The following is a 24,285-nucleotide window of genomic DNA, read 5'->3' on the forward strand; positions in this document are numbered from 1 at the left end:
TTATTTAATCTCTCATGAATAGGCATTCGATGATCCCTTTCTTCTTGAAAGTCATTTAAATTCCACAAAAATTTCGAGGAACTGCTCGATGCTGATAATGGAAACAGTTGACAGTTGTCGCCGTGCCCTTTTCATTCACTGGTAGATTAACGAAATCATCTCCTCGGGTCCATGGAGGCTTCAGGGGCTACACTGGTGACACCTTGCACTGGAAGATTTCGCTGCGCTTCTTGCCATTAGAACTGTATCTCAGGTCTGTCATTAAAAAGAGTTTAATATTTTGCTGATGTGCCCAGTTTCAGTACAGGGCCAAAGACTCCCAACTCAGTTGTGTGAAGCCCACACGTTATTTACCACCACAAACTATTCTGAGAGATGAGACGCTGTCCAAAGGCTCGCATGAATTCGTACCAATCACAAACATTCTATAAGAATCAACAAGGTGGACTGAGACCACTAAACTGTTCCTAGTTTTCAGGCGAATTTGGACTGGAGGGTGCCAAGACTGTAAATGGTCGGGATGCTGGTTTTAGTGGCTCTCCCCTGCCTAAGTTTTGTGAGGAAACTCCCACAGGAACTTTTGTTGCCCTGTTTGATGTGCTGAACGACTCTACTTGTTTTGCTTTCCTCAGTCCTGGAGTGGCTACGGCAATGGAAACAAATTTAACAGTTCTGCCGTGGGATGCGGGCTGAAGCTGACCTCACTTGCGTGGGTGCGTCAATGAAGCCGTTTTTAGTGCCACCTGTTCCAGCGCACCCCTGCCTTACTGATGTTGTTACGTGAAGCGAGTGCTCGAGGGTGGGACACAACCCTAGAACTTGGTAACAATGGCGTTCCTGTTTCAGAACCGGAATTCTGCCAGTCAACCGTTCCGCACTGCAACTTATCACTAATCTTATATACTAGCCTTATCTCTAGTTTTGCATACTGCGCCGCAGTCCTTTCGCTAACATCCGACTGAAACTGCTCTGTTTTTCCATTTCTTAACTCTATCCATGTCTCTGTAGCTGAAAACCATTTGGTGTGCCAAGAAAGAACAGTGCTCATCTCTCCCACTCTTTCGCTCAGCGACTCGTGTGTAGTTTTCTGCCCATTTATTTGGTTAGCAGTGTTAGTCATGTGTTCATCAATTCCTTGAAATTTCTCATGTACAGTACTTAATTTTATTTCCAAATTTCGCCATACTTCCTCATTTTACTCAAGGTATTTACCCTGGATCTCTCGCTGTTTCTGAAGATCAGAGGCTGAGTTTCTAGGCGACAAGTAAATTCCTCATTATGTACCTGATGGACTTCTGTGAATGAACTGCTCACAGCTTCAAAAGTTCGTGACAAATGATAGAGCTGGGTATTTACACTCCTGGAAATTGAAATAAGAACACCGTGAATTCATTGTCCCAGGAAGGGGAAACTATATTGACACATTCCTGGGGTCAGATACATCACATGATCACACTGACAGAACCACAGGCACATAGACACAGGCAACAGAGCATGCACAATGTCGGCACTAGTACAGTGTATATCCACCTTTCGCAGCAATGCAGGCTGCTATTCTCCCATGGAGACGATCGTAGAGATGCTGGATGTAGTCCTGTGGAACGGCTTGCCATGCCATTTCCACCTGGCGCCTCAGTTGGACCAGCGTTCGTGCTGGACGTGCAGACCGCGTGAGACGACGCTTCATCCAGTCCCAAACATGCTCAATGGGGGACAGATCCGGAGATCTAGCTGGCCAGGGTAGTTGACTTACACCTTCTAGAGCGCGTTGGGTGGCACGGGATACATGCGGACGTGCATTGTCCTGTTAGAACAGCAAGTTCCCTTGCCGGTCTAGGAATGGTAGAACGATGGGTTCGATGATGGTTTGGATGTACCGTGCATTATTCAGTGTCCCCTCGAAGATCACCAGAGGTGTACGGCCAGTGTAGGATATCGCTCCCCACACCATGATGCCGGGTGTTGGCCCTGTGTGCCTCGGTCGTATGCAGTCCTGATTGTGGCGCTCACCTGCACGGCGCCAAACACGCATACGATCATCATTGGCACCAAGGCAGAAGCGACTCTCATCGCTGAAGACGACACGTCTTCATTCGTCCCTCCATTCACGCCTGTCGCGACACCACTGGAGGCGGGCTGCACGATGTTGGGGCGTGGGCGGAAGACGGCCTAACGGTGTGCGGGACCGTAGCCCAGCTTCATGGAGACGGTTGCGAATGGTCCTCGCCGATACCCGAGGAGCAACAGTGTCCCTAACTTGCTGGGAAGTGGCGGTGCGGTCCCCCAACGGCACTGCATAGGATCCCACGGTCTTGGCGTGCATCCGTGCGTCGCTGAGGTCCAGTCCCAGGTCGACGGGCACGTGCACCTTCCGCCGACCACTGGCGACAACATCGATGTACTGTGGAGACGTCAAGCCCCACGTGTTGAGCAATTCGGCGGTACGTCCAACCGGCCTCCCGCATGGCCACTATACGCCCTCGCTCAAAGTCCGTCAACTGCACATACGGTTCACGTCCACGCTGTCGCGGCATGCTACCAGTGTTAAAGACTGCGATGGAGCTCCGTATGGCACGGCAAACTGGCTGACACTGACGGCGGCGGTGCACAAATGCTGCGCAGCTTGCGCCATTCGACGGCCAACACCGCGGTTCCTGGTGTGTCCGCTGTGTCGTGCGTGTGATCATTGCTTGTACAGCCCACTCGCAGTGTACGGAGCAAGTATGGTGGGTCTGACACACCGGTGTCAATGTGTTCTTTTTTCCATTTCCAGGAGTGTATTTATGAACTTAATTTTCTGCTTCTGGTTTCTAATGATGCTCATAACTCTGCAATCCGAGAATCTAATTTGCCCTCTGGGAATCTAATTTGGCCCTCTGGTAATTAATTTTGCATTTTGTGCTGCAAAGGCGGCCGCCAACCGACCCAACAGAGCTTGCATGTCATTACTGACATTAGCCGGTTGCAAAAAAATGGGACTTAACATCTTAGGTCATCAGTCCCCTAGAACTTAGAACTACTTAAACCTAACTAACCTAAGGACATCAAACACATCCATGCGACCGTGGCGGTAGCGTGGTTCCAGACTGAGGCGCCTAGAACCGCTCGGCCACACAGGCCGGCAGCCGGTTGTAAAACGGTATTTGCCTTGTATGTAGGTGTCTCTGCAGCTGTTGGTGCCGACTGCCATGTGTCATTTCCCTTGATGTCTGTGTTATATGGTGCTACTGCAACAGCGTTGGAAGCTGCGAGACTGGCGGTGCTCGGTTTGAGGAGATGCAACGTGCCGTCGATAGCCGTCAGTTGCACAAGAGAAGCACCTTGGCGTACTGGGACATTGGTGATGCCCACCACACTACTCCGTGGGTCGTTAACCTAACACAACTATCTGTGTTAGGTAGCTGTACCGACCTCTACAAAAATGTCGGATTCTGCGAAGGCCAAGAGTTGGGCCAAATTGACACATGGGACATCCTAACAGTCTCTTCGTCGTCAGCCAAACCATCTGTCCAGCTTAACAACTTCTCCTTCTTTGCTGCTCGTTTGCGAATAGGAACGCAAGAAAAGAAAAATCTCTCAGAAAACTTAAGTTAATCAGTAAAATGCGGTCGATACCTACAGTGCGGCTAGTGGCCAACGGATTGTTCTGTTACCGTTTCTGGCTCAGCCAAATACGACCAACAACAAACCTGACTGCCTGTTCATGAATAGGACAGCCTAGTTATTTCTGCAATAGTTAACACAGAAAGCAACAGTCCTTCCGTGCCTGACACATTCTGTAGTACAGGGAATGTATTCGCAGTAGCGGATACGGGCAACCTTAAACTATGGAATATAATGATGACATTGAACATTTGTGACGGACTGATACTCGAGCTTGAATTTCTCGTTTCTCGCCTTAAGAGGGTAGATCAGGATGACACTCCATTTTGGAACCGATATTTAAGACTTTGTTTTTCAATAAAAAATTACAAAACTGACTTTAGAACTTTATTGAACACCCATAATATTGTATTTCGTAATTTTTTAAAATAAAGTATCTTTCACCCAGAGGACGCGACACGACGTCGACGAAATGCCTTTGCGGAATGTGAGGGCCGTTGTTGGGAGCTCTGAAAGCCACAATTGTCGACCTATAACAAAAATTAAAAAAAAAATCTGCTTTGAAACTAACGATATTGGCTAACGTAGTACGTAAGGATAGTAAAAAAATGTTTTTGTCAAAATGACGGAACTCTGAAGTGAAGGTCAGTTTTTTTCGACAAATAGGCCGTTATAAAATTGAACACCACATATCGAAATTAAAATATAGAGCAAAAATTCCACGCAAAAGAAACACCGACTCCAAAGTTACAAAAATGTGTAGTGTAGTTGCATATGTATTCATGAGTTATATCTCCCGCCAACTTGGCAAACGTTGTTTTGAAAATATAAGCGTTTAAAGTTTTAATTTGTATTTTTTAATAGCGAAGCTGAACAAACCTTTAATCGCCAGTGCCAGCACGATACAGTTGGCCTTCTTTCCGCCGGTGTCGAAACACTCATTTTGACGAAATTGTATCGATTAACTGGCTTCCGCTTGCGAATTGAAGCGTTTTTTTGCACGGCTGGGAGTGCTTTTCCAACTTATTCTATCCGTATAAATACGTTTGCTTGTCATTTTAAAGCACTCCCGTTATACTTCGTATAAGAAACAAGCGAAGTGGCAAAATATGCAGACGTGAGACAAGCATTTGCTTTCAGCCGTTTACCGTAAACGAATAATGTTACGCAGAGAAATCTTGAGAACAGTGTTTTAGTTGATGCTAATGCCCTCTGTGACACTATCCGGAACTAACAGGTTGCAGAGGAGCACTCGGATGCGCCAGACTCCCATGAAGTAATTCTCAGTTTTACCATACTTTAACAACGGCGGAGAAATGCTACTATCGGAGCACAAAAAAGGCGAATCTGCTCCTCTTTATTAAAAGACTGTGACTGAAAAGTGGTTTAGCAGCTGCCTCATCCTACCTTCCTCGGCACTTTAAAAATTTTTTTTGCGAGATATTGGCATGCGAACATATTGGCGCTCTTTTTAAAATGCAACTCACATCTCGCTCCCACAAGCTACCCTAACCGTAACTCGCTCACACACATTATTCCTTGCCATGAGTATCTCATGCCCATCCGGTAATTTCCAAGAATGATTGCCTATCGAAGGTGGAGGGGTCCATACGATACATATCGAACATGTGATAGTAAATCGATTACGAAAGTCTCTTGGCACTTTTTATGATCAATTATTTGTGATCGTCATTTTTATCAGTTTTCCGTCGTTTCTTCAGTTCGTGTGCATTACATCCCTCCCTCCCCCCCCCCCCCCCCCCCTAATCACACGGTTTCTGTTGGTAGCGCGTGTAATGTCTGTTGTTTCTCACGTTTCTTCTGCGGATTGTCTGACATGGAAAACTTTGCATATCCAGCATAGACAAATGTTTGACTTTTTGGCGCAAATATGGACTTCTACGGGACGAGGAAAGGAGGGACTGTGTCGACTGTGTGCTGCGAAGTCTGTAAAGTTTCGTAAGACGAGTGTCAACACTGAGATACCGTTGCAATTTCATTGCGGACTTTGCGGAAAGCGAACCAGCATCAGGAAAAATACGTGGTTCAAATGATCGATTCAGACGAGCGTAATTCTTGTGTCGTGCTGGATTCGGGATTACACGTTGCAAGCCACAGCATCAGAAACTGGGTTATCGGCAAATACCATGTGTGACTATTTCGTGTTCTGCCGAGAAGTCTTTTACGTGATAGTGACAAATGACAGTGTGCCAATTGGTGGACCGAATAAAATAGTAGAAGTAGACGAATCTCATATTGCTAGATGAAAGAACCATAGAGGAAGACATTCTAAAAGTGAAGTAGATCATTTTTGGGTTTTCGGTAGGTTAGAAAGAGAGTCCCGCAAGTGTTTCGTTGTGAAGGTATCGTTCCCAGACAAGATGACTTTCGCGGGTCTCATAAAACACTTCATACTGCCTGGGACAAAAGTCATCACAGACGGATTTCAGTCGTATAAGACTGAAAGCTGAAGGGTTGGACCACGAATTCGTGAACCATTCTCTGGTGTTCGTCTCTTCGAATGACGCCAGTGTCCACACCCAGAATATAGAACGGCTATGGAAGTCTGTCAAGTCTATCGTAAAAAGAGAAAGGCGTCCAGGACAAAGGGACGGACTGTATTTGTTCCAGTACCTATACTTCCACAACTTGCGTTTGCAGGGGAAAGTCGACGCATGCGACACCCTGCCGATATTCCTACGCGATATTGGCAGAGTTTACCTTGGCTACTGGAAAAAAGGAATTTCCCTTGTAGCTTATACATCACACGGACTGTCACAAGACGACAACAACGACGACGAGTAAGGTAAGTCGTCTCCTTTGAATTTACAAGTGCTTCTGTAACGCTTTTCTTTTGTCTTTCCTGTAGTGACAACTTGAAACATACTCATAACACGCGCCACGAGACTTCCATAATCGATTTACTATCGCACGTTCGATATGTGTCGTTTGAACCCCTCCAACTTTGATAGGCAATCATTGTTGGAAATTTGGTAAGCATGTTGTCGCATGCATACCTATTTATGGCACACTTCATATGAATGAATGTTAAAAAAATAGGCTCTCTAAGAAACAATTTAACTCAATAAAAAATTTAGGCTAAAAAGTTGCACCCATATCCACACCCTTTACCATTTTGGACTGTCCGTGCATGCTTCATGGCCAGACCCAAATCTGCTCTCCTATACTAACTGTGAACCCCGCAATGGGAGACATTTAACCGAAAGTCACTAACCTGGTATTGGCGGATAAGCACAATATTGCAGTGCCCGTGTTTGTAAGAAGTACGGTGCAATGTTCCTTCGAACAGGCTTGTGTGAAGTTAAACATGTTAAATGGAAAAGAGAGAGAAAGAGTGAGATGGGAGGGGGTCGTGGTTGGAGCTAATTGCGAAACAGAACCTCGAAAATATGAAATGAAAGTCACGGGAATCGAAATGCGTTAGCAGAAACAGGGGTATGTTGAAGCTTACTACATTACTGATATCACGGTGCTGAATGCGAGCGAAGCATTAGTGTGTGACTTCACGAGATCAACTATTGTATTTGCTGCAAGCTCCCGATCATCACTTATGTAACTGGACAGCTATGTGATCTGTACATTGTTTGCTTCCAAGATGATGTGGACTCAGCCGTGTGCTAAGAGAGTAACTTTTGCATTCCAGCTACTCACGAAGCGACGTATCTAACAACTTCAAGTGACTGTGTACGACTGGGGCCCAGAGATCGTTTCTGGATGCATTTGTTACCTTGGGCGCCACCCTCTTTCTGAGAAGGGCAGCATTGGTGGCTTTGCCACGTGCTTTGTGTTGCCCGCGGAAAGTCTATAAGTTACACGTGTGTACAATGGGTTCCAGCTTACATCGGTAAGGCAATGCATAAAATATCGGGAAAACAAGGGCTGTATACTGATTAAGAGAAAGGTGCATGTTGGAAATAACGATTAGGAATTGGGGAGCATTTAAAACCAGACCAGGAGAAGAGGCAGGAAATGTTTAAATATTATGTAAATAGAAGGTGAAGGGAGGGGGAGAAATGAAAGGAAAGAGAAGGAATTCACGATGTCATCTGCATTGGGACTTTATGTCGAGTAAGCGCCTATGAGTGAAAATGTGTGTCGGACTGGGATTAGAACTCACGATCTCCTGCTTACTAGGCAGTTGCTTTAATTACTGCACCACCCAGACACAGTGGTTATCGTTATTTTTGTGTGCTGTAGCGGCATGCCCCTTGGGCGACTCTCACTCCTACCTACTGCAACATATCTAAAGTCCCCATCCATATTTCTCTTGCTCGCCATTTTGAGATTCCAGCAGTAGGCCTAACATATTGAGGTTTCAGCAAGAGATCTAATGTGGTTGTGCATCCGCACTGAAGGTGGTGGATTCATAGCCCATTGAAGTGAATCAGTTACATGAATGCGTGATGTCTGTACTTTCAGACATCTCCGAAAGAACAGACACCACCCAAAACCTGCAACTGTGATACATATTATGTAAATTGAATGTGGAAGGGCGGGAGACAGAAAACGGAAAGACAAAGAATTTACAATCAAGTTCGACCTCCTGTGGGAATCTCAAAGTAGAGAGTAGGGGGGAATGGATGGCGACTGCGGATAGGTGAAGCTATGTGGGTCGACCAATTCGAGGCTCAGCCCCGCACACTGTTTTAGTCTGCCAGGAAGTTTCATATCAGCGCACACTCCGGTGCAGAGTGAAAATCTCATTCTGGAAACATCCCCCAGGCTAAGGCTAAGCCATATCCTTCCTTTCAGGAGTGCCAGTTCTGCAAGGTTCGCAGAAGAGTTTCTGCTAAGTTTGGAAGGTAGGAGACGAGGTACTGGCAGAATTAAAGCTGTGAGGACAGGGCCTGGGTCGTGCTTTGGTAGCTCAGTTGGTAGAGCACTTGCCCTCGAAAGGCAAAGGTCCCGAGTTCGAGTCTCGGCCCGGCACATAGTTTTAATCTGCCAGGAAGTTTCAAACATGTGAAAGTTTCCGCAAAGATTGCACTGCATCCCATAATACTCACATAACCCCTCGAGCTCACATCAGTTGATGTCAATGGTCCCCACCCAACATCTTGTGATAGAGTTAAACATTTGGTAGCAGTCTATAACGTTTTCTCGATGTACTGAAAGTTGTACCCCACAAGAACCACTACAACAGCTCCTATTATACCAAAATTACTTAATGATTATTTGACAAATGTCGTCTGACAATACGTCCTACTTCCTCAGTGCTAATTCGAAACTTTTCTTGAAGGTACAGAATGTTAAACAGGTATTAATACCAAGAATTCATCCGCATAGTAGCCCAGAAAATAGCCCGTGTTCAGAGTTTAACTGCCTTATGTGAACCGAACCGACAACCCTAGACAACGTACAAGATGTGTAAACTATGTGGGTGAATTTTAGCAAATACACAACGATTCGCCACATTCTTCCACTGGGAACACCACAGCGGAGATTATGTTAGTTGCTAACGAAGAGAATGAATGGACTACCCTGATACATAAGATAGTCAGATTAGAAGTAACTGGGGAAGCAAAGAACAGACAAACTTTAATTAAGTCAACTCAAGAAGCAGAAAAATACAAAAGGAAGTGTGACAATAATGCAAGGAAAGTAATAGATAATGGAATTAGAGAATTAGTCTTCCTACAAACCCATCCCAAGGCTTAACGCCTAATATGGCAACTTTTGTACACTGGTCCCAGCAAAATTGTAGAGATAACCCATGGGAGCAGCTAAAGGCTGGCACAAGCTGACATTATGACCGCCAAATGTCTGTACCCATATAGAAACTTGAAAAAAATTGTAGAATAACTTGCAAAAAGAAGTGTTAGATTTCTCTATGATAATGTTTGTTTTAATTTATATTTATTGTTGTTCATCATCTAAATATCACTAGTATGTAAGTAGTAGATAGTAGATTTTTGTGTTATGTAACATTTTAAATGTAGTTGTTAATATAATTCCCAACGGGCAACTAAAACAGAAATCGGTCTACACAAATAATGTATATTGCATTTAAGAATTTAATCGGAAAAGATTTTCAAACCTTTTTCTGATCAGGGATAGAACATCATTAATTGCTATTTGCTTGAAATGAGAATTGCTGATAGATAATCCATATTTAATTCAGATTCAATGAAAATACCAATATATATATATATATATATATATATATATATATATATATATTGGTATTCTCATTGAATATATATATCCAGATATATATATATATATATATATATAAACCTAGAATTTAAGAATCTTAGGATAAGTTTCATTTTGCACGCACAATTAAACAATGATTCATTATTTACTAGTGTCCTTGTATGCCCTGACAGACATTACAAGATGCCCCATGGATAGAAACTTGCTGGCAGATTAAAACTGTTGGCCGAACCGAGACTCGAAGTCGGGACCTTTGCCTTTCGCGGGCAAGTGCTCTACCATCTGAGCTACCCAATCACGACTGACGCTCACCCCTCACAGCTGTACTTCTGCTAGTACTTCGTCCCCTACCTTCCAAACTTCACAGAAGCTCTCCTGCAAAAAAGTAGGGCACTTGCCCGCGAAAGGCAAAGGTTCCGAGTTCGAGTCTCTGTCCGGCACACAGTTTTAATCTGCCAGGAAGTTTCATATCAGCGCACACTCCGCTCCAGAGTGAAAATCTCATTCTGGAAACATATCCCAGGCTGTGGCTAAGCCATGTCTCCGCAGTATCCTTTCTTTCAGGAGTGCTAGTTCTGCAAGGTTCGCAGAAGAGCTTCTGTAAAGTTTGGAAGGTAGGAGACGGATACTGGCAGAAGTAAAGCTGTGAGTACCGGACGTGAGTGGTGCTTCGGTAGCTCAGTTGGTAGAGCACTTGCCCGCGAAAGGCAAAGGTCCCGAATTCGAGTCTCGGTCGGGCACACAGTTTTAATCTGCCAGGAAGTTTCATATCAGCGCACACTCCGCTGCAGAGTGAAAATCTCATTCTGGAAACATATCCCGGGCTGTGGCTAAGCCATGTCTCCGCAATATCCTTTTTTACATGAGTGCTAGTTCTGCAACGTTTGCAGGGGAGTTTCTGTAAAGTTTGGAAAGTAGGAGCCGAGTTACTGGCAGAATTAAAGGTGTGAGGACGGGGCCTGAGTCGTGGTTGCGTAGCTCAGTTGTAGAGCACTTGCCCGCGAAAGGCAAAGTTCCCGAGTTCGAGTCTCAGCCCGGCACACAGTTTTAATCTGTCAGGAAGTTTCATATCAGCGCACACTCCGCTGCAGAGTGAAAATCTCATCTGCTCCATGAATTATCAGAGTCTGAATTGCTTTGAGGTAAAAGTTTTTCTTACCGGATCTAATGGCAGTTTTGCTGATTAGTTTCCACCATTCTAATGTTGTCTCAGCAACAACATTATTCGCAATTAGGCACCGGGAGCTTGCTTTCCTGAGTAAACAGGAATATGCACTTGTGTTCTCTCACATGTGATTGTATTCTTGAATATGAAAAATTATACACTGACCATTATTTTGTAAAGGTCAACCCAGAACCTTAATTGGCAGAATCCAGATGGTCAATTGGTCATGGAACACAGAGTGGAGAGATACATATGTAAGCTTATGCGAGCACATTACGTATCCAGAAAATGTTATGTACACGTCTGTATGATTATAACATTCGACAATAATGTACAGATGAGTAATATACGTATTTCATGGAATTATGAACTGTATGTAAAAAGATGTCATAAGTGACGTAAGAAAAATGGTATGTTTGATGTATAAAGAACCAACAGTGCTAGTGTCAGTGACACTGAACAAACTCAAAAGCGAGTGTGAAATGTTCCGTTGAGTGTGATGCATTAAAAACTGCAGTGCAGCAGATGTGTTGAGACTTGCACAACAGACTGTTAGAATGACAGCGCAACACTAATTCGTAGACCTCTGGGTAACGGCGTTGCTGTAAAAAAGATTATGAAAGCTTTTGAATGAAAAATAAACATTTCCGCGGCCGATATGGCAATGCAGATATTTGCAGCCGCCATTGAGTATTTCAGTGTTTTCAGAGTAATAACTAATTTTAAATATATGATCGAATGCCTTGAAGTGGACCCAGCTGGTACGATATTTCTACAAATAAGCTGCACAAACATCATACAACTTGAAACTTCCTGGCAGATTCAAACTGTGTGCCGGATCGAAACTCGAACTCGAGACCTTTGCCTTTCGTGGGCAAGTGCTCTACCAACTTTTTTTACCTAGAACCGCACGGCGACTTTTCTTCTTTTTTTTTTTTTTTTTTTTTTTTTTTTTTTTTTTGCCCGACCGCGACTCGAACTCGGGACCTTAGCCTTTTGCGGACAAGTACTCTACCATCTTTTTTTTACACCATTTTTTAAATTTTTTTTAACTGACCTCTTCCACTTCAGGCGTTGGCTCCTATCACCCTTATCACCCCCAAAATCCTATCTAACATAAAAGAACAATCTGTTGCCATCGCCACAATCACCCTAACTTAACCTACTCTCTCTTTTTTGTAATTTTTTAAAAAATAATATATAATGAAACTGAATAAATCTTCTTTCCGTGGCAAACTGCCCAATACCCGTAAAACAGAAGAACACGAAATCAAGCAAGCACTTCTGATTTCTTTTATGTTACAGCTTCTGGCAAAATTAGTTTTCCTGAGACACTTTCATTGCCGTACTACAAAAATAAAATAAATAAATAAATGCCAATTTAATTATAATGAAGCAAAATTAGTATCGACTCGCTGTAGTGTTGTGCATCAACCAAAATTGCCGCTTCATTATGGCAATACGTGAAGTAAGAAATTTTGAAACAAAACTTTGTATTTTCGACTCGTTTTAAGGTTGTGGTGCTCTTCCATTATATACTGTATGTAGTCGTCTATACTCGTATGCGTATTCGTAACTGCAAAATATGCAAACTGGCCGATGATCCAAGTGTAGCTATTGTGCTTTGTTGCAGGAAAGAAATGCTATTCTGGTTGAAGTACATCTTTAAGTGTTATAGCAGAGTCTGCAGTTCTAGTAATTATTGCGAGTTTTTTCCTAGTCCAGTTCCATATGTGGTATTGGTCTGGGCAAATGAGAATGTGTGCCAAGGTATCTACAGTATGGCAATGATCGCAGTATGGACTCTGCTTCATTTTGATATTGTGCAGCTTTTCACCTGTTGTGACCTTCTCGTTTACAATGTCATACCATGTGGACACAACTTTGGAGTTGAGGATGGGATTGTTAATGTTTTTCCAGACGTTACTCCAGTTGACCGCTGGATATTTCTCTTCCATTGGGTTTTGCCTATGGTGTTTCGTGAGGTGGTAATAGGTGCTTCTGGTGTTAAGCAGCTGTGAAGTATTTTGAATATAGCTCATTTCCAGGTAGTAAGTCCGGATGTGATCGAGTTGAGCGCTGATGCGACCAACATCGACTGGGGCCTTTGTGCTCGTTGGGGCTAACCTGTTGAATAACGTTTTCGTAATGGTCGGGTGGGGTGTCTGCAGTATTTTGGGGATTCGGTCCATATATATGCCAGTGCATTGTTTCTTGATGTCTTTGACGCCCAAACCGCCAGCGGCGGTGACTTTAAAGATGTTTCCGCTCCATATGAACCAATACGCTGCAGCTAAAAGCTTTTGGGCTGTATCCTGGGGTACTGGTAACACTGCTGCGACGTGATATATTTTGCTTAGCGCATAGCTGTTAATCAAGAGAGCTCTCTGTATCCGATTGAGCGTTCTGGTTTTGTGTTCACGGAGAGTAGCCCTGAATATATTTAGTTTATGGTCCCAGTTGGCTACTGTCATCTCTCTTGGGTTTGCCATTAGAATCATACCTAAGTGGTTCGTCTTCTCTGTCCTTTGTAGCCATGTTCTTTGAATTGTCTCCATATGGGGTCCGACAGGTAAAATTTTCGATTTGTGTTCATTGAGTTTGGCTTCGGAAGAAGTGGCGTAAGCGTGGATTATTTGTTGAACGACTTCCATTTCTGAGTGCGTGTTAACGACTACACTGATGTCATCAGCATAAGCGTGACACACGGTTTTTGTACCCAACACCTGTAGACCTTGTAAACTGTGATGCAGGGTTAACAGTAACGGTTCTAAGGCGATTGCGTATAGTGCCATAGAAAGGGGGCAGCCTTGTCTCACTGATTGCTTGATTGGGACTGGTGAACTTAGCTGACCATTAATTTTGATTCGAGAGGAAGTTCCGACTATACATTTGCGTATGATCTGAATAAAATGAGCACTGAATCCCATCCGTTGCATTACAGTTAGTAGAAAGTGGTGGCTGAAGCGGTGAAAAGCCTTATCGAAGTCTAAAAACATGAGACCAACATTGCATTTACATAGCCACGACAAATATATTATGTCCCTATACTCACATAATGCATTCGACATTGATCTCCCTGGGACAGCACTCATTTGATAAGGTCCAAGTACTTTCGGCAGTACCGTCTTCAGTCTAGAATTGATGAGTCGGATGAAGATTTTATAGTCGGAATTGAGCAGTGTTAGTAGTTGAAAATCCTTCAGCGTAGTGCTACGTGGTTTTTTGGGAATCAGGACAATCAGTCATTCGGTAAAATGAGATGGCATCTGCACGTCTCTCAATAATTCATTGCATATTTTGGTGAATTCCGGTCCTATGATGTGCCAAAAACAAGCATAAAATTCTATGGGTAGGCCATCTAAACCAGCAGATTGCTTTGTAGGCGAATCTTTGATTATGGTACATACTTCGTCCTCTGGTATGTGGGCTACAAGGTCGGCGTTGTCAGTCAGATGGACCGTGTATTGAATGTTGGATAAAAGCGTCTCACTTGCAGTGGCATCAGTCGCCGACGCGGCGTAAAACTCTGTATAATGTTGCACCTCGTAGTTTTTCACTGTGACTTGTTGATCGTATTCGTTCCTCTGTTTATCACTGAGAGTGTGGATTAACTTTTGTTTACCTCTCTTGGCTTCCCGTATCATGTGATATACGGACGTATTCTCCTGCGTCAGTTCAATTGGAGGGCGTGATCGAACTTTTTTTCCCTCCAGTGATTGTCGTACCAACGCCGTTGTTCTTGCTTTAGTGCGTTTTATTCGAGAGCTGTTTGCTACTAATCCCATGGGATCATCATATAGTTCGCGGAGGTAAAGAAAGTGATACTCCAGGGTGCGTTTTCGCCAGTATGCTTTCATGCGACCGTATCGTGCGATGCATTTTTTTTATCTGTGGTTTCGCAGACTGTAGCCACCACATGATGCGTGTTGGATATCTGGATTGCGTCCGAAGACAACGCTGCCATGTATCATGGATCTCCTGTTTCAGTACGGCGTCCTCCAAAAGTGACACGTTTAGCTGCCATACGCCCCTTCCCAGGAATGTTTTTTGTTTAGTGTGCTGCGCGGTTATATGAAATGCGCAGTGATCCGAGAAGTTAAGAGGCCAAATTTCGCAGTCAGTTACATTATGGATTAAGCCTTTCGTTACATAAAGCCTGTCTAGTCTGCTTGCCGAAGTACTGGATACGTACGTGTATCCTCGGGTGTGCGGGCGAAGATGGCACCAAGCATCTATCATGTCTAGTCCGTTAGTTAACAACAACAGCTCTTCACAAAAGTTGAAGTGCGGGACTTGATCTTCTGGATTCAATACGCAGTTGAAATCTCCACCCAAATTATGTGCAGTCGAGGATCCGTTATTAATGGGACAATTTCGTCCCGGAACAGGTTGCCCCTTGCTCGTTTTCCGCTGGACCCAGAGGGAGCATATATATTAACAAGAAGCAGATCATATATTTGTGCAGTGGTGCCTCGTCCAGACTGAAGTATTGCTTTTGCTGTACATGGTATGCCGCGTTTGAACAATATTCCCGTTCCACATTCATTGCCTATGTTTAAGATCGCCTTATATCCGTACACATCCGCTAGTTTGGTCGTAGCGATTTTAAACGGCTGCGTCATTCGGTAGTCCAACTAAGCGCATTCAGTGTCGCCAGACCATGCTATCCCCGTATCAGGTCCACAGCGGTCAACAGTGTCCATTGGTTCTTCATTTGGAGGGGCGAGGTTCATCTATACATCCTCATTCGGGTTGGGGATGTCTGGTTTTCCGATGTCTGCCACGCCTTGATTGCCGCTTCGATCTGTTTTAAGGATTTTTTTGGTACGGGAGAGTTTTTTTCCAGTTCTTGAGTCTCTTCAGGGCTCTGTTTTCGTGTTTGCCATTTAGGTTTCACCGTCTGCTGTCTGATGTTGTCTTCCTCAGCATGCTTCACATCTTCTAAGGGGGTGGTGTTTCGAGCCAAATTGTCGACCGTGCTCTTGGTGGATGACGGTGTCAATAGAGAAATCGGTTCACTATGAGGTTGCTCATTCCGGGATGGTTCTTGCATGTCATTCTCAACGGCAGAGGATTCGGAGAATTTGCTGTGGTTCCCAATATCTTTCGGTGTCTGATGTGTTGAAACCGTTACCGCTGTCACGATTTCCTTAGGTTCGGGTGGTCTAGCTTCTGTTGTGTCAGTGGTGGCAATCTGGGCTTCTTCTCGGGGTGGATGGTTCTCTGTGTGCACATCAGGGCTTGGGGTCAGGACTTGGCCGCGGGCAGCCGTAGCGTAAGTCGCTGGAAGCTCAGTCATAGCCGGCGGTCGCGGCGCCTCGCCAGCCGGCAGCTGTGCCACTCGCCGCTGTAAACACTTCGCGCGGACGTCCTCGGCTGGCCGTCGTATATAACGATACCTCGGTATCCACATACGCTGATGTATGACGGTACATGTTTGTGCAAATAGACCTTTAATTGTCTCACTCCGTTGAGAACTTGGAATTTGTGCGCGTTGTACACCGTTCGGTAACATTGCTGAGAACTTTACCGTACGGCGCTATCACTGCGTTTATTTGTTTCGCCGGTACTTCGAATGGTAGTTCGAATATCCTGATAGTTCGTATTCCAAACCCTGCATGTGTTACGGTGACTTCCCCTACGTTTCCATCTCAATGTTTAAACTTTATAATTCCTCCGCAAGACACAACTATTTTGTCACATAAGTTAGCATTCCTCAATTTCACAAATACAACGCTGCTCACTATCGAAAGATGCATTCCAATGACATCCTCTGAATCAACTCTCACTTCGTATTCCAACCAATCTTCGATTTCGTGTAGTTTAGGTCGGGCGTAATTACGATCAAACGAGAATTTCAAAGTATCTTGTCTGTTCAAGTGGGCCATCACGAATTCGTATTTCAAATTTCAATATTCGTAGACTTTCTGCAACGCCGCAAGAAGCACTGCGACTTACCACGCCGAAGCACAGCATACCGCGGCGCACGAAACTCAGCACACGTCCGCACAGCACGGCTGACGCGGCGAGACTGCCACCAACCGAGCTACCCAAGCAAGACCCAGGCCCCGTCCTCAAAGCTTTAATTCCGCCAGTACCTCGCCTCCTACCTTCCAACCTTCATAAAACTTCACAAACAAATGTGATAAACATTTCTATGTGACACTAACAGTGTATTATTATGTGTGGGAGCTTTCCAGTGGGTATTATGTCAAAAGACATTCTGATGCCACTCTGTAAATGTTCTTGTTCGCAGTTCTGCAGGATCTGTTCCCAAGGTCAGGAAGAAGCGGTGATGAACTTCTGCAGCCGGTCCGGATGCTGTGTTCCTAACTTCAGACTCACCGCCAATGGCTGCCCACTGCGAGATCACTCTCCAGGAGAGCTACAGACCCAATCACCAGCGGGGCGAACGATTTCTTCCAGATCATCAACGACACATGGTGACGTCCGGATTTTAAAACTTGTTGTTAATGTATTAATCTTGTATATTAAGAACTTAGAACAACGAATTATATTGTATAACGACTTCAACATTACTATCACGTGAAAAACATATCAACGACAAAAGTTTTAAAATGAACTATATTCTGCTAGTGAGCACTGAACAGTTTAACAAATTTATGAGTCGATAATCAAACTTTAACTGTAACTTACTGTGCAAATGGACTATATACCTTGTTATTGTACAAAGAACAATTTAAAACATTTCTTGACTTGTTAAACAAAGTATAATTATACATTAACATGCGCACTGATTACATACTATGCCAGGTAGCACTGAACAAGTTAACCATTTTAATGAATCCTTCATAAAAAATTATACACTTCTGGAACTTTGAAAATTAAACCCACACAATCAAGCAGTTACAAAATGGTGTGTAGCTCATACAAAGTTCTCTATTTGGGCCAAACTGAGAGACTTCCCAGAAAGATGAAACACATAAATGTCTACCACAAAAACAGTTAAGCTAAATAACCAATATGCAATCACAATGACACTGGTCACCCATTCCATGTCATCAGGAATATCTTCATATATTACATAAATGGCCAGAGGACACAAAACGCACTTATACGAATAACTAGAAACATGACGCAGTACACGATAACAGGAAGCCCAGTGACAAACTAAAAAGTCATGATGTAAATCTCTTCATAAGTTTCTTCCACGTGAAATGCGTGTTTTATGAATATAAATGGACTTAGTTAACTGAAAAGCGTTATTAAAAATGCTGAATATCCAAAAAATACTAAACATGCTATACAAATGTACCCTACCACAAATATGCTTATAAATATTAAATTTTTATAGTATGTACTGACGAGCAAGTGACAGAAGTTTTATCTCGGAAGTTAAGAAACTTCCGAATACAGACAACTGAATGTGTAAATATTAGATCCTGGTGTTGTGTATGTTATTGTGCTTTTAGTGCCGGACAAATACATATGTACCAATGATGTAAGCAAAAATATCAGTGAGATATTTAGATACAGAACTCGCTTAAGTTACACACTGAAATAAATTAATCTAGGTAAATAAGATAATTCTCACTTACTGTTCTGTTCCTGTTGCACACTTTTTTATTTCGACTACATATTTCGATCACTCTGGGTATTCTTCAGGTCTAAGTAATTGCATCAGCAACCCGTCTTGTCTACTCAGAACAACATAACAGAGTACTATACCCTGATATATTGTTCTGAGTAGACAAGACAGGTTTCTAATGCAGTTACTTCGATCTGAAGATGATCCAGAGTGATTGAAACATAATTGAATTAAAAAAGTGTGTAACTGGGTCGGAACAATAAATGAGAAGTATTTTAAATACCTGCTCATATACAGTTGCTGAATTCTCTCAAGACGATTATGTCAACTGTAATGATAAATTTATCTTTCTGTACACAGAAATATTTCGGTACATAGCGTCACTGGCACACCCAGCAAATAAACCTCAAGCTCCAAAATAATTTACAGTTAAAAATTAACGTTCATGTAACTGTAAAGTACTAGTTGCCGTCAGCATACTACCGAATCACAAAGTGCTAATGGGTATCAGTAAAAAGGGACTGAAACAGAAAAATTATTTTATAAATTGTGTCGGTATCTTGCAACTGTCAGTAGAAAAGGGAAGGTTTTTAAAATGTTTTCAAACTCTTATTGCTAATAAACAGTTACGATGGATCTTGTGTAGTGTTGTGAAAAGTCCTGAGAGATTAAAAACTGATGTCAGTGTTCGAGTACTGATTCGCCACATCGTTTTAATCTGTCAGGAATTTTCGTTCAGCAATTGGTAGTAATTCAAAAAGTAACTAGCTTTCCGGTAAATCTCATAAGACTACATGATAGCGACCTCCTCTGCTATGGCCAACATTGAAAAATAGTACTGAAGGGGAACGCGGTCAGCAAGTTCCTTCCCCAGACGATAATGATGATTCGCGACGCGAAATTGGAGCAGTCAGTTTTCCCTCCTATAACGCTTCCGAGGGTGAGTGCACGCTGTTACAGTCTTCTACGAAAGATAAATTTTTGTCGGTCGTGGAAATCGAACCTGAGACCAGCACGTAGCCAGACTATACAGTCGCAGTCGCATAGTCAGACTATACTACACACAATGTTGCAATAAAACAAGCGTGCTGTGGTGATAGCTTATTTGAGGGAGGTGATTACTTTGACGGGGAGCAATCAACTTCTGGAAATGAACGCTTCTATGGATATGCGCATTTGGGCAGCAAATGGTGTTGGATAACGAAATAAACAGCGGAGTGGAATGGAAGGTGTGTAAGTTACCAATTTTAAATGCACATTAAACTGAAAGGGATCGTTTCGCTCATTAACTGACATGGTCACGAACTTTCACATTTATGCATCGAAATGAGGATAGTAATTTGTACACTAATTGCTAACTGTTAAGAGCTGTTGACAATGATTAGTTTTCTCGCAAGCAATAGGCTTACGTTGCAGAGAAATCGCTGAACGTGTTTCTTCCAGTGTTGTACTACGTATGTACGAGGTGGCACTTTCAATGCATATTTCGCAACTCAGTAATTGATTATGGTCACCAGTAAACGCAATTCTCCATATCAACACATCAAACAAATATTTTGTGCAACTTACGGGATTTCGAGATTCAGGAGCATTTCTTAACGTACGTTAATCTCATAGGAATGTGCAGCGGCTTTGTTACCAATGTGTTTTCTCATTCTGGGAAGTGGAAGTAAGGAAGACAAAATGGTTAGAGGAAGACCGCAGAGAAGTGCTGGTCCGCTTGGAGCTGTCGTGTGATCCCCACTTTCATTGTCTATATTTGATGAACTAGCTCAGTATAGGACTCCTATAACATGAGCTGAACTGTCCACCATCTTTTCCCGAAAGTTTAGCATATTCAGATTTGTTCACATGTGAGTAACGATGATAGTGGATATTTTTGATTAAACATATTGAAGAATTTATCGTACATTCGGGTAGCTGCCCAGCTGTCAACTGGACTAACCATTGCAAAAATTTTTCGCATGTTTAGGTTTCCAAGTGACGCTGAACGAAGAAAGTGATGGTCCATAAATTGCTACAGAGAGAATTGGAAACCAGGACCAGCCGCTCAATTGTGTGTTGTAAATATATGTTAATGAAAGTAGTTATAAACATGAAACCACTCGTATACAATTTCGTATCTTCTCCCAGTCGAAAACCATACTGAAGCAGTTCGTCTCGGAGTTTTTCGATTCCTGAAGTATTTTCGGAATCGACAAAGTGGAGAGGAATGTTTATTGTGTTGTAATTATATGTCGGTATCTCAGACATACATATACAAATCTCGCTTTCGAGCAAGAACTAATTTAATGAACAAAAGATGACATAACATGTTAGTTTTGAGTAATATGCTCATATGAACATATTTCTAGGGATGCGTTCATGCATGGTACAATTCTGGGGCCTTTATAGTGATACGGCCTTTCAGTTTTCACTGTGATTAGATTCAAGCTACGAGTAGGGAATATTGTGTACTTAATCCCCACGATTACATTTTCAACATCGCCGCAGTTGTGACTTATTAATATTGCACCTTGATACTTAGTTAAGAAACTGCACGCTTTACGCTTGAACATGTGAGAATACTGAAAAAAGTTAATGTAGAGCGTCCGTTTCATTTTTGTTAAAAAAGTTTATAAAAAAATCTGGGACAGTTAGAAAAAAATGGAAAAAAAATTATACTGACAAAGTTCAATGGACATAGAAGTTTACCTTTGCATCATGGACTCAGATGATCCCAAATGATTTTTGGCAATTATTCTGCCGCTCTGTCAACATACTTTTAATTTTTATGTATTTCATCAAGATGTGCATTTTCTTGTTTTGCAAATCAAACTGCCTTTTCCTGCTGCTAGTTATTTTATTAATCCCATACGCGTATCGCCTTCTCCTTTTCTAAGGCATCATCAGCGGGATGATTTGCTGATCTGCGTTTCCTCACATCTGGTCTGGAGGTCGCACTACCACTTTTATCACTGTTCTATATTTACATCTTTGTGTTTTCGCCATCCACACACTGTTCACCGTGTCTCTCACTCTTTTTTGTGGTGGAATATCGTTCCTCTGTCACTTGATACAACTATTTCGTAGTACACTGCTTTTCACAGCGTGAATATTGCGACTCCAAATCATCCCACTGCTGATGCCTTAGAAAAGAAGAAGGCGAAACGCGTATGGGATTAATAAAATAACTAACAGCAGGAAAAGGCAGTTTCATTTGCAAAGTACTTATATGCTTGCTGCCGAGGGTGGCCACACAAACAAACTTGTTATGTGCATTTTCGTTTGAACACTCATACATTGTTTCTTCGGTTTAACGTGAGTCACAGTATGAGAACTTCCACCATATCAATAGTGAAATTTGATTTGGACAACGTACATACTGCTGCTACTCCACTACCAGTGATAAAACTAATCTCACTGTTGTATAAGTGGCTCTACCTAGCGCATATACTTGCGGAAAGCGCAGTTATTAACTGTATATCAGACATCCGACAGCAAAAAATACTTTAGCCAAGGGGAATAAAAAAGCGGGACATTTGAGAGTTCCCAAATAAGCTTGTGAGATAGCGGAACATTTTGGAAAAAAGCGGGATTGTCCCGAAAAAAAACGGGACGAACGGACAGCCTAGGTTAACCACCCACAAGGCAAACATTGGCGAATTCTCAGAGTTGGGCAAAACATGAAGGACGATTCAGCTTAATATCTGGAAGCTCTAGGTCAGTATGAGGTGTCATAGGACTCCTCCGGAATTCAGAATTGTAGGCGATGCTGGCGCACAATTGGGGGAGGAATTTTCTCAAAGTGAACACAATAACAACACTCGCCTACACAAAGAGGGGAAGTTCCCTTCCGCTCCTGCCTCATATAGAGGGTATCAGCTGGAAGGCATACTTCGTCTCGGATTGACGTGAGTTTTTCTGTCAGGCAAGTTCACCCAGCTAAACGGACTTAATTCTATGAACTAAAACGAGGACATTTAAATGCATACAAATAGGATAGCAAAGACCCTATTCTACCATAAATTCTTACATATTTTTTGCACAGTGGATTGCAATGCTAGACAATCACACTGCAGCAATGACTATTCATGTTCATATTTAAGACTTTGTTAGCAGAGAGTATCAGCGACCACATTCACTGTCGCTGTATTTCAGTCAGTGTTCCCCCTCTCTATATCTCCCTCTTTCTCGGTCTGTATGTCTGCCACATCCAGCCATCTATATCTGTCTATCTCCTACTCCTCACTTAGTATGTCTCTTCATGGTTCAAATGGCTCTGAGCACTATGGGACCTAACATCTATGGTCATCACTCCCCTAGAACTTAGAACTACTTAAACCTAACTGACCTAAGGACATCACACAACACCCAGTCATCACGAGGCAGAGAAAATCCTTGACCCTGCCGGGAAACGAACCCGTGAACCCGGGCGCGGGAAGCGAGAACGCTACCGCACGACCACGAGCTGCGGATTATGTCTCTTCATCACCTCCTCCCCATCTTGTCCATTTCGTGCACTCCCTTCTATCTGACCATATCTTCCTCCTCCTCCATGTTAATCATATCTTCCTTCCCCTCTCTCTTTCTTTCCGCATCTCTTCGTTTTCCATCTGCCTTCCACCCCTCTCCTCCTTCCACTTGCCTCATGCATCTTCCCTTCCTCCCCTTTCCCTGTCAATTTCCTCCCCTCGCTCTGTCCACCCACTCCTCTATCTGTCTCAACCTGTCCCGCCGATACTGTTCCCTCGTCACTTCCCTCTATTGGGATAATTCCAGAGCTACTTTTACATAAGGCAAATTCCCCTGATTAGGAATGACATGTTGGGTTATGGTTGCTATGGAGTTCTGAATCCAGTGACTGAGGGAGTCTGATATCTTTTAAACCCATTTGTTATTAACTAGACATTGTAAAGGACTGTAGAGAATATTTTGCGGAAATGAAGGAATACGATGTTAACGATTTCAGGGATGAATAGAGCAGATTGAGTTTTGGAAGACAATTGTTTCCAAAATCTCGGTTGTTTCTTTCTATTTCCGTTCTCTAAAAGGATTAAAATAGGTGAGCATAACTGTGTTGCATAATTCCACAACAGGTTGACACTAGCGATATACACCTATGAGAACACTATCTGACCAAAAGTATCTGGATACCTATTCGTTCACATGGTTCAAATGGCTCTAGGCACTATGGGACTTAACATCTGAGGTCATCGGTCCCCTGGACTTAGAACTACTTAAACCTAACTAACCTAAGGACATCACACACATCCATGCCCGAGGCAGGATTCGAACCTGTGACCGTAGCAGCAGCGCGGTTCCGGACTAAAGCGCCTACAAGAGCTCAGCCACAGCAGCCGGCATACCTATTAGTGGACATTAATATGGAAACTAGGCTACAACATCAGAATCGCATGATCAAACGTGACTTGGTAATACTGAAGTTTGCTTGAGTCCACTGATTCTGGCAATAATCTACACACAATACACTACCATTTAAGTATCACTTTGTTACATTACAGAGTCCACAGTAAGTACATCATCAGGTGAGTGTTCTACGCTGTACTGTAGGTTCTGCCTTTTGTAGGATGCCTTCAACCGCAAATCGAGAACTCTGCCTGAGTGATACCCAAAGGAAGCGTTAATTTGTTCGCGTTCTTCATGATTTAATCTAACGTTTGTAGTCGTGTAATCTTCTTTTAGTAATTTCTTGATTTTTATCGGTTTCAGTGAGGTGTTACTGGATGAGTGATTTATTAACCAACATGTTCTTTTACCTTTTCTCGTGTTTGTATATTGTGGACGC

At 43.0% G+C, this 24,285-nt stretch overlaps 1 non-coding gene across 1 annotated transcript; it reads left to right on the forward strand.

The window, feature by feature from the left end:
- Nucleotides 1–8,478: 8,478 nt before the first annotated feature.
- Trnas-cga (transfer RNA serine (anticodon CGA)) lies at nucleotides 8,479–8,555 on the forward strand. The gene has a single exon. It is a non-coding gene; the product is annotated as a tRNA-Ser (tRNA).
- Nucleotides 8,556–24,285: the final 15,730 nt, after the last annotated feature.

Source organism: Schistocerca gregaria, chromosome 5 (genome assembly GCF_023897955.1).
Source record: "Schistocerca gregaria isolate iqSchGreg1 chromosome 5, iqSchGreg1.2, whole genome shotgun sequence".
Classification (NCBI taxonomy): domain Eukaryota; kingdom Metazoa; phylum Arthropoda; class Insecta; order Orthoptera; family Acrididae; genus Schistocerca; species Schistocerca gregaria.